Here is a 12,183-nt window from a genome sequence, read left to right as displayed (position 1 = left end):
TAGAGGAACACCTAAATGTTATGGAATGTCCACAAAACAGGATATGATGAAATAATTAAAAATCACATCCATGAAGATTTCTTAAAGCTTTTGAATGAATGATTGCATACATAGAGAAAACCACAGAAAGTAGTAAACTGAACTATCAGGTACTCCTTACCCAGCATGTGCAATGATTAATTTATGGTCACTTGTTTTTCAGAGTTTGTTTTTAAGATTTACTTATTTATTTGAGAGAGAGAAAGCATGAGCATGAGTTGGGGGAAGGGCAGAGAGAGAAAATCTTCAAGCAGAACCCTGCTGAGCACTGAGCCTGCCACAGAGCTCTAGCTCACCACTAATGAGATCATGACCTGAGCCAAAACCAAGAGTTGGATGCTTAACCGACTGAGCCATCCGGGTGCCCCAATATATGGCCAATCTTCTATCATCCATATCCAATGAGTCCCCCAGCTTGGGTTTTAAAAACAAATTGTAGACACCATAGCATTGCATCCATAAATATATCAGTATGTATTTCTAAAATATATTCATTTTCAAAACATAAGTTATCAAACCTAATAAAACTTTCAGTAATTAAGGTTTCTAAGCAAAAAGTGTTTATAATACAATGTGAATTGGTAAAGAATATTATAAAACCACATATAATATAATCTTAGTTGAAAGAAAGTATTGTGTAGGGAGGGGGAAGGAAGAGAAAAAGAAATGTAACTTGAAGGAACCATGTCGAAAATATTGCCAGTAATATATATTTACCCCTGTGTCATGGCCTTAGGATTTTTGTTTACTTTGGTACTTTTGTCTGTAGTTTTACTAACAGCAATCTATGGTGTTAGATACCTATTTATCATTACTCTTATTTTTCTTTCATATATGTTCAAAGTTTCCCACTCACATCATTTCCCTTCAGCATGAAAAACTTCCATTAGCAGTTGAGAGTAGGGCAGCTTGGGGCACCTGGGTGGCTCAGTCGTTAAGCCTCAGCCTTCAGCTCAGGTCATGATCCCAGGGTCCTGGCATCAAGCCCACATCGGGCTCCCTGCTCAGTGGGAAGCCTGCTTCTCCTTCTCCTACTGCCCCAGCTTGTGTTCCCTCTCTCACCATCTCCCTTTCTGTCAAATAAATAAATAAAATCTTTAACAACAACAAAAGAGTAGAGTTACTAGATATGAGGTTTCTTGTTTTTTCCTTATCCTGAGATCTTTATCTTCCAAAGGATATGTTTTTCTGGGTATAAAATTTGGAGTTGACAGGTCTTTTCTTTCAGTATTTTCAAGATGTTATTCCCCTGCCCCTGGCCAACCTGGTTATAAATGAGAAGCCTACAGTTGTTTTAATAGGCTTGCCTATTAAATAGGAAATGTAACTTATTTCCCTAGCTGCTCTCATATTTTTTATCTTTCACGTTCAGCAGTTTGATTATGATGTGGCTGAGTAGTTGTTACTGAGTTTATCCTATTTAGGATTCACTAAGTTTTTTTTTTTTTTTAAGATTTATTTATTTATTAGAGAGAGAAAGAGTGCCCACAAGTGAGGGGAGGGGCAGAGGGAGAGAGAAAAACTCAAGCAGACTCCCCACTGAGCACAGAGCCCAGTGCAAGTCTTTTTTTTTTTTTTTAAGATTTTATTTATTTATTTGACAGACAGAGATCACAAGCAGGCAGAGAGGCAGGCTGGGGGTGGGGGGGAGCAGGCTCCTCGCTGAGCAGAAAGCCCAAGGTGGGGCTCGATCTCACGACCCTGGGATCATGACCTGAGCCGCGGGAAGAGGCTTTAACCCACTGAGCCACCCAGGCACCCCACCCAATGCAAGTATTGATCCGAAGACCCTGAGATCATGACCTGAGCCAAAATCAAGAGTCAGACACTTAACCGACTGAGCCACCCAGGTGCCCCACACTGAGATTCTTTAATTTGTAAGTTTATGTCTTTCCCCACATTTGGGACATTTTTAGCCATTCCATCTTCAAATTTTTCTGCACCAATAGGTTTTTTGTTTTTGTTTTTGTATTTTTTTCTCCCCACCCTCTGGGCTGGGACTCCAATAACATGAATTTTCAACTTGTTGATGTTGTCTCATGGTATCCTGAGATGCTGTTCATTTTTTCCCAATTAAAAAATGTTTATTTACAAATATAAAATTCTGCATAATTTCTATTGATCTATCTTCAAGTTCACGAATTTTTTTTCTCTGTCATCTTTTTTCTGTCACTAAGCCAATGCAATGAATTTATTACTTTATCTTTTCAGCTCTAAAATTTCCATCAGGTTATTTTGTATAGTTTCTATTTTTCTGCTGATAATTTCTATCTTTTCATTCATTTCAAGAGTGAAGAACAGTTATAACAGCTACTGTACATCTGTTTCATAATTCCATCTGAGTCGTCTCAGGGTTAGCACCTATTATGGTCTTTTCCCTTGAGTATTATTCAGATTTTCCTGGCTCTTTTTATATTGAGAAAATTTGGATTGTATCATGGACTTTTGAATAATATGAGACTAAATCCTGCTAAAATTCTCTGGAAAGAAATGTTGATATTTTTATTAATTTAATGGACAATTAACCCACTTAGGTTCAGATTGGAAATTCTGTCTCCCTCTTTTGCAACTGGTAGCTTTGTTGCCAGCTCAGGTTTCAAAGCCTTCACTAGGCTAATTGGGTCTCCCTGTCCCATAGGCAACACAGGGTTCATCTAGGACCTGGGTAGTGTTAATGTCATAGTCAAGCACAGACCTTTGCTGTGCTTCTTTGGGTCTATGCCATGCACACACACACACACACACACACCTTGGAGCATTCCCGTGACTTCTATCAGTCTATGCACAGAGTGAGTGGGGCCCTTTTTCCAGCTCTCTCCTCTCAGTGATTTCCTCCCACTCCCTGGTGGCTCCTTTGCTGGGTTCTTCTGGCTGGAAAGATAGGGCTATCTCACCGTTTTAGCCTCCCACACCATTATGCAATTCCATGTGACAAGGACCATTATGGGTCATTGTCCAAGTTTCAGGCCCAGTATCCTATCTGTCTGCTATTACTCTTAGGGCTCTCATGTAGTTACTTCTGCATTCTGTCTAGTTTTTTAATTACAACAGAGGGAGGTTATAGTTGGATTACATCATCTCGGCTGGTACTGCTGCCCTTCGTTCTCAGCAGTTTCTGCTTCTCAAAATTTCACTCATCTCTCCAAAGCTCCATTAAAATATCATTTCCTTCCAAGAAGCCATCCTTCTTTCTCCTAGCTAGGAAAACTCTCCTCTTCCTCTATATTAGGGATGATTCCAATTTGGCAATATTGAGACTCACAGCCAAATCTTTTCATGACCATCTTTGTTCAAAGGTCTGGATTCAAGGACATGGCTAGAATGAAATCAAACCCAACCAAGAAGCCTCATGGTGGTTAGGAGAATAGATTTCACCTAAAACCTAGCTTTGCTAATTGCTGGATGTGTGACTTGAGGCAGGTCACTTAATGCAATGTACCTCAGTTTCTTCATCTATGGAATGGAAATAATTATACCACAGAGAAATATTGTGAAGATTAATTAGGTTAATAGTTAGAAAGCACCTAGAATAATGCCACGTTGTAGGTGTAAGAGATTTTCACTCTCTCACAGGTTCCCATAACTTTGCTCTCTAGATGAGGTAACCCTACCCAGGGAATAAGAAAGAATAGACAGAATGAGCTCTATCTCCACTTCTTACCATGCCCTGAAAGGGGCTATAATAATTTCAGTATATGCTCAAAAAAAGCACAATTTGTATTATCTGGGTGGATCTTCTAAAAAGCTGCATGGTAGAATGAAAGGATAATTGCCTAATGTGGGTTAGGATCTGGCTTCCAGAACTGGGTTTCCTTTGAGTCTGTCTTTTCTGTTCTAATTCATGACTACATAGGGCAGAGACTGGTCTAGCTGCACATGGCGGATAGAGTCAACCTTTGTAAAACACAAATGAAATTGGATCATTTCTTAATGTACCCTCCAGCGCCTTCCTGATACACACATAATAAAATTTAAATTTTTTAGGCTGTCGTCAGAGTTTTTGTGATTTTTACTGCTACTGTTGTTATCTGTAACCTCATATTCCACCACTCCCTCATAGCTCTCACATTCCAGCTGGACTAAACCAAGGAAGTTCCACCCATCCTACCTCACCATTTCCCACTCGCACCACTGCTGTCATCCTTGAGCACAAATACCTCTCCCTACCCTCTTGTCAAATATATTAAATGCCTCCTTTTCTATGTCAACTCCTCAAGGACTTCTGAGAGGTTTTCCCAGACTTTCCAAAGCACTGCCTGGTTTGGCCCTTCCTCCCTTGTGTCCTACAGTTTACTGTAGACCCTGGCAGCACTTCCCAGTAGGTGGTAATCCCTTCTTTTATAGGTCCCTCTCGTTCACTGCACCAGTGTTTATCAAAAACATGTATTTTACATGAGTTGGTCTCAAAATCAATTCAGAGCATCACTACCAGCTTTTTAAAAATAGAATAAACTGTGTGTGTGAGAGAGAGAGAGAGAGGGAGAGAAAAAGAAAGTTCTATTTCTCTGTAGAACTCAAACACACTGATACAGCCTCAATGCATTTTCAGTCAAAATCCCCACTGTTATTTTGTAGAGACTGACAAGCTAAGTCTAATATTTATAAGGAAATTCAAAGACCTGGAAGAGCAAAAGCAATCTTAGAAGAACAAAGTTAAAGAACTTACATTACCAAATATTATAAAACCACAGTAATCTAAAGAACTTACATTACCAAACTTATTATAAAAGCACAGTAATCAAGGCAATGTGTTAATGGGGTAAGGACAGACAACTACAACAGGGAAAAACAAACAAACAAAAACACACACACAAAATCCCTAAACGGGCCCACACATATACAGGAATAACATTTTACAATGCTACCAATGAAATTCAATGGAGAAAGGAAAATCTTAATAAATTGTTCTGAAATATCTGGATATCTATGCAGAGGAAACAAATTAACCTTGAACCTCTACTTCACTTTATCCATATAATTAATTTGAGAAGGATCTTAGAACTGTATGTGAAAGTTCCAATGAAAGTACTTCTAGAAGCAAATATAGGAGAGTATCTTCATGAACTTGGAGCAGACAAGGATGCCTTAGGGCACAAAAGGCACTAAATAACAAAAGGGACAGTAACGGTTAAGAAGAAGTTCATCCCATTCGAAGTCCAATTTATTTGAAAATGGATCTGACAACCAACCTCAGGTCTTAACGTGAAAAAGACTGAAGGGGCCCAGAAACAACCATCTCAGGGCAACATGTACCCAAGACGTTCCAGGGCCTCACACAAGGGTAACAGCATCATATTTCACCAATGAGGTAGGCTCAGAGTTAAGAAGCATTTAAGAGAACAAGATAAGGTTTTTGGCATTGGAAGAGTGGAGTATCGCTAGGAGATAAGCCTCACTCAGAACGTACGGTGCTACTAAACCATGTAATTCTGATCTGTAATCTACAATAACTCAGGCAAAGAAGAGAACAGGTTGGGTTGGAGTAGACACACTGAGGATATGAAACAGAAGGGAACTGAGAAAGCATCTCATGGCTTCTCGCCATCCCATTTTTAGAGATGAGAAAACAGCCCACTGGCATAGAGGAGGCCACATCACGGGTCTGCAACAGAGCCAAACCGAAACTCGAATTTCTTGGCTCCTCTCAAATTCTCCTTTTATCACTGTGTCATGCTGCTGACTTCAGTAGCCAGCGAGGCTTTATGAGAGATGTAGGGGATTTGCATTAGTCCTTACATATGAGGATTTGAGAGGCTATCAGTGAAACTCTCAGTACACTGCCCTGCATACAATAGGTGTTCAGTAGAGAATACTGTTGTTATGTTAGATTGGACTTCCCAGATGAGCAGTGATGAAGCAGAAGGCCCCAGAGGCAACATTTCTAGGCAAAGAGTATTTCACACCAAGATTACTCCTATACCTGCCTAGCACCCAGTCCCACCAGTTCCTGCTGCTCAAGGAAAGCCAGGGAGGCTCGCTCTGGCTCTTCTCTAACTCACAAGTCATGAGGATTGAAGAAGGAAACATTCATACTTTCTGCGATATGCCCAGAGTTCAAACTGGACATGAACATACCATGGAACTAGACTCATGCCAAATCTTTGGCACAGGTCAATGGCACTGATGGGAACTTGTGAGATGTTGAAAGAAAGAGGACATTTAAGGACGAGAAACAGCTGGGATAAAGGAATAAATCCATGCCTCACAAGGTATAAAGCTGCAGAAGCAAAGGGAAGTACTGCTCCACTCATTTGTCCTTTGCCTAGGCGGGGAAAATGGCACTTAATCTTCAGCTTACCTTCCTTTGCAAATCCATCTGCCATTGTCATGCACACACCTTCTAGCATCACGGGTGGATTTTCACAAGTTCATCCATTCAGCCAACAAATACTTACACGGAGTGCTATGCTGTTCTGGCCCAGTGGTAGGTGACATGGATCCAACGGTGACTCAGGCTCAGTGCTAGGTAACAAAGATAGCAATGATAACAAGGGTGACTACGGCAGGTCTCCGCCTCCGAGGGAGAAAGGCAGGTAAGAAAGAATCACAGTCACCCAGTAGGTGACCATGAGAAGAGTCCAGTCACCGGGTCCCGATGGCTCAGGGAGGATAACCTGGGAGAGACATCTCAACTCAGACAGGAAGATGAGGACAGACAGGAGCAGGGGATGGGCAGGCCGTGCTCAAGTGCCCCTTTGGTCATTTCTTTGTATTTCCTAAAGATCGTGCCTTTTACCTTTTCATTCAGACAAATTTCATCTGAGCGTAACAAAACACCTGATACCTTCCATAAACCTGATGGTTTCTTTTGATGTCAGCTGTGGGGACAGGCCACTAAATTAGTAAGTCTATGAAGTATCACCCTTTCTTGGTAAAATTAGGTACTTGCTGACCTTCAAAACGAGACTTTATGAAAACCTGCTAAAAGCTTCAGGGACATGAAAAATGTTGCTTTGCTCCTACCTACAATGTAAGACATAAAAAGGCACCATAACAACAAATGTGGTCAAAATGCAGGAGCTCATTAGAACAGAACTGCTGCTTAGACCAGTAGAAGGGGATAAAGCTCTCCCTTCTGCAGAGTAGAAAAGAAAAATTAAAACAATGTGTTTCCTTTGGCTTTCTTTATGCAGGGGCTTTTCTGTGCTGAGCTCTATGCTACCCATCATCTCACAAAAACCCCCAAACACCTCTGTGAGGCAGGGGCTATCATCCCATTTTCCTGAAGCAAGAACAGAAAGGTTAAGTGATTTGCCCAAAGCAGGCATCTAGAAAGTGTCGGGTCTGAGATTCAAACCCACTCTTTACAAGTTTCTCTGAGCACTAGTTATGTCGCAAGCACTGCTCTTAGTGTCTCTCAAGGAGGAACATGTTCACTCTCCTGGCAACTGTAGATGAAAAATGAGCCAGTGAGAGATTAAATAACGTGCCCACCCCCACACATCTCTCTGCCTCCAAAGCCTGTGACAGATCCACAAGCAATAGGAGGTGCAGAGGGAAATGGGAAGTTCAGCCCTTTTCTGCAGGCTACCTCTGGTTCACGATGGAGCTCCTTGCTCCTTTGGTTCCCCCATGGGAAACTGAGGCTGAATTGTGGGGAATGTTGTGTCCAGACTTGAAGGTGGTGAGTACTGGGGCTTGGCCCTCAGCATCAGTCCACATAGGAAACTGTTTCCCCAACCTGCCTCAAGGAAAGGCCCCCAGTACCTATGGTGGCCTTGTCTGTCCCTCTTTTCAGTGACGTCAGTGGTGTTCCAAGGGGCATATGAGGAAGTCAGTCCACATAAACACTTGGCACGTTTACCCTCATTTTCAAATTCGCAAAACTTTGAGGAAATTTTCATACTCGGTGCATTTTTTGTGGCAAAAAATGGTGAGCTCACATAACACTTGATGGGAAAGTGGAAATGCGTGTTGTTCACTTTAAACTTCTACAGTGCTGTCTGTTAATTATATCTCAATAAAACTGGTAGGGAAGAGAAAAAAAACAAGCTGTATTTTGAGAAAATGGAAGCAAGACCTCAGAACAACCAACATATTTTAAAATGTTTATAGTTTTCTGGCCTAGAATTCAAAGGCTGGGGTATTTATTATAAAGAAAGAGTTTTAGGGGCACCTGGGTGGTGGTATAGTTGGTTAAGGGTCTGACTCTTGGTTCCAGCTCAGTGTCATGGTATCAAGCAAACCCTGTGTCGGGCTCCTTGCTTAGCATGAGTCGGCTTGGGATTCTCTCTCTCCCTCTCCCTCTTCCTCTGCCTCTGCCCCTCCCTGGTCGTACTCAAACTCTCTCTCTCAAACAAATAAACAAATGAATAAATAAATTTTTAAAGAAAGTTTTAAATTTATAATTATAATTGCTAGTTATAAACAATTATATTTAATTATATTACATTGAAATATAGACCATATAATTAAATTATATTTTAATGTAATTAAAACAATTCATAAATATATTTACAAATCTTAGTGTTCTGAATTTATAAGCTAATTACAAAAGATAGAAAAGAAACCTAAGCATGAGGTTGCAGGATAGAGCATTAAATTTCTCAATTTTGAAATAATCTCAATCTCCAGCCATAGAAACAGGCAAATTAAATATAGAATTCAGTGATATCCTCAGAGGCCATTCACATACCACACACACTGTAAAGATACAAAAATGTTTATGGTAAAGGGAGACACAATAAACACCATCCATGCTACAATTATAATAAAAACTTTTTTTTCTTTTCCACAATCGGAAAAATGGATGACAGCAAGAGAACACTGTGAAATGAACAGTAATGTGCCAGAATGCCAGGAATTAAGAAGTCTATCGTTACTGCTTTTGCAGTATTTGTGACTAAAACAAGAAAAACAACTTAGAACCCACTCATTCGCCCACAAGGCAGGCACACGGCCCTCCTAACCCAATTTCCCTCCATCACAACTATCGCAGTCTTCCAGGAAAGGCATAAAACTCAGATAAAACACAGAGTCTCCTGCCTTAGCACAGGGAGGGCAAACACATTTGCTTGGCACTTCACGGCCTGGCCGGGGCTGAGTTCTCTCCGAGTTATAACCCGAACCTTCCCGTAACATGCTCGCCGCATACTGAAAGGACCCCCTCGAGTTCCGAGTTCCGCTCTTGCCTTTGAAGATAGCGGCTCCCTCTACTCTCCTTGATCCCTCAGCCACCTCCCCAGAAGCAAGTCTAACAATGGTTTGGAAATGGGCTACCCCAGCTCTGCCCCCGGCCCCCCTTGTCCACCGCACACGCACACAATACTATCAACCCAGCAGCAAGGCAAACCCACAGGGGTAATAACACCACATCAAGGCCATTGCTCATTTCCACCTATTCAATTCCCCCATCCTTCCAGGCTCAGATCAAGCAGCTGGGAGAGGAGGGACAGACCTGGGTCACAACCCAGCTCTCACTTTCCAGCTTTGCGACCCCAGGCAAGTTATATAACCTCTCTGGGTCCATTTCCTCAGCCATTAGGCAGTACTGTGATTGTTGCAATATACGAACTACATAAAACACAATTTCACCTGGCACCGGAGTCACTAGGCGCACGCACTCTGGAGCCCTAGCAGTGTGCCCAAGCCATCCCAAGACGTGCCATATGTGAACTATATGGAAAAACAGAATGGAAGAATGTTGGATTGATAACTTCTATGTCAGTTGCTTAATAAAGTAAATATTTTATAGATATTAGGTTAAAGATATTAAACCTAACCTTCATCTTTTATGTTTACTTTTATAAGATGATTGTTACCAAATTTAAAATTACACACATGGACCACATCTGTGGCTTGCTTTCTATTTCCACTGAACATGGTAATTGTTTGATGTTCATCCTTTCTCTACTTCCCCTCCCCATTCACTGGCCACACAGAGGTTCATGCTCAGCATTACCTAAAGTCCTGAATCACATCTGCGATTCAGGCTGAGTCCTTTCTCCTTCCCAGGCTCCAGGTTACCAACCTGAGCCAGGTGACAAAGAGTAGAAAGAAGATTAGATTCAGTATCTGAACACTGAGCTCCAGTCCTGCTCTACCCTTACTAGTCAAGGAGCCCTTGGCATGCCATTTCACTCCACAGAGCCACAGTTTTGTCGATTACAAAACCGAGCGTACCGCTAGCAAGTTCATGGCATGGGAGAGTGCAGGGGGAAGGTGCTCAGTAAACTGTCAAGGACTGTCGAAGTCAGGACCAAGGAGCATAAGTCGCAGGGCAAGGAGGAGGTGGGCGGCCCTGCCTGCCTCCTCTGGAATTCTCTGCCTCCCATTTTGTACCCCTCACTATTTTCCATGTCTCCTGTCTCTAAAAACAAGTCTCCCCAAGAACCCACCTCCCCTTCTCACAAGTCCCCCTATGTGACGAAAGCAGCATGCTACAGACAGACACCACGAACGGAGTGTGCCCTGTGTACCAGGCATGAAGCGTGGTGGCGGGGAGGGCCGCGCAAGAAACCTGACAATACAACACAGACCGTGCTTGGAATGGAACAATCGAGACGTCTAAGTACACCAGAGACCAAGAGCTGGGTGCCCCTTACCGGGAAGAAGCAGAGAAGCATGGTGGCGGGGAGATGGAGGAAATGGCCAACAGGAAGGACTCTTTCTGACAGGCGCAAATCAGAAGGGGATGAAAGCATGAATGGGCACGGAAAGCTATAGCATTTAATCCAAAGTAAACATCGGCATATGCTGTACAATAGGCGGCCTAACAAGATAAATCTCATAATGGGAGGCCCCCAACTAAGAGGTCCTTCCTGCAGACGGAACACGATGGCCTTTCTGACTGTGCTACTTCAGCTTCTCCCAGGGTACCCCACAGGCCACTCGGACATATGCCATCTGCTGTTATGAGCTGAACTACCACCTGTGGCAACGGCAAAAACTTCAGCTTTGTGCACTGAGGCTTACAAGAGCAAAAGCCCCTGTCTCAAAACATCCTGTCGTTGTTTTTAGCCAGAAAATACCTCCTTACCATCTACGCTCTATCAACCTCCCCCCAGGGCCAACAAGTGTGAAAAGCATAAATCTTAACTGTCCTGTGGGTGGGAGGGTGGGCTTCTCAATGTGACTTCGGTATTCAAATATTTCAAGAAGCAAAGAATCTCATATGGTCTTATTTTCACTCAAGAATATAAGGACAAGGGCGCCTGGGTGGCTCAGTGGGTTAAGCCGCTGCTTTCGGCTCCGGTCATGATCTCAGGGTCCTGGGATCGAGTCCCGCATCAGGCTCTCTCTGCCTGCCTCTCTGCCTACTTGTGTTCTCTCTCTGTCTAATAAATAAATAAAATATTTAAAAAAAAAAAAAAGAATATAAGGACAAGAAATCAGAAGTGGGTGATTTTAAGAGGGACAGTTGAGCAATGAGAGGAGATAAGGCCCATGAGGTGGCAGCATCGGTGGCCTCTGTTTATAAGGACAGCGGAGCCACACCTTACCAATGGCTGGTCACAAAATCAGCACCAGGGCCCCAAATCCTTCTCCCTCAGGAAACTATTCCTGCTCCCAAGCCTAGCCCCTTCTAGCACAGTGCTACCCCTGCAGAAACACAGGGCCTTCGAGCACAGCTCTTTAACTAGACCCCTTTATTTTACAAGTCATATCCACCTATTACAATGTAAGGACTGTATTTGGATCCTGATTTGAATAAACAAACTTTTTTTTTTTTAAGTAATCTCTACACCTATCTGGAGGGCTCGAACTAATGACCCTGAGATGAAGAGTCCCATGCTCTACCTACTGAGCCCACCAGATGCCCCTAAAAAGTCCTTAGGGATCTTTTAAACATATACTAAAACATGGACTTATACAGATAAAACGAAAAAATAAATAAATAAATAAATAAATAAACAAACAAACAGCTGAATTAGAAGTCAGGTAAAATAAGATCTTATTTTGTGTGGCTAATCATGGGCAATAAATGAGCACTAAATGAAAAGTCCTCCTACTCTTAATCGCCCATAAAATAAAACACACAGTCTGCTTACACAACACTGAATGCTCACACACAAGTTCATTCTGTGAACCCAATACAGCAAGGTTATCATTCCGGCCCGGCACAGAGGACAATTTTTTTTTCCTCTGGGTAACAGAAGGAGCAATTATTTTGAGTTTAGCTCCATGCAGCACAAGAAAAACAAA

General features: G+C 42.3%; 1 protein-coding gene and 1 long non-coding RNA gene across 16 annotated transcripts in view; both read right to left on the bottom strand.

The window, feature by feature from the left end:
• ST6GAL1 (ST6 beta-galactoside alpha-2,6-sialyltransferase 1) overlaps positions 1-12,183 on the bottom strand; it is a 118,274-nt gene that overhangs the window by 52,243 nt on the left and 53,848 nt on the right. For 14 of the 15 annotated variants that reach the window (XM_082694377.1, XM_082694373.1, XM_082694372.1 and 11 more), the window contains one exon: positions 6,437-6,501. The gene's annotated coding sequence lies outside the window, so the exon portion shown is untranslated. Of the gene's footprint in view, positions 1-6,436; positions 6,537-12,183 lie in introns of all 15 variants that reach the window. The other variant, XM_082694376.1, reaches the window with a different exon arrangement.
• The window catches only part of LOC309846064, a 495,527-nt gene that overhangs the window by 443,070 nt on the left and 40,274 nt on the right, over positions 1-12,183 (bottom strand). The window lies entirely within an intron of this gene.

This window comes from Mustela nivalis, assembly GCF_964662115.1.
Source record: "Mustela nivalis genome assembly, chromosome: 1".
NCBI lineage: Eukaryota > Metazoa > Chordata > Mammalia > Carnivora > Mustelidae > Mustela > Mustela nivalis.
The sequence above is the reverse complement of the archived record's forward strand: the minus strand, read 5'-3'. Positions and strand labels throughout refer to the sequence as shown.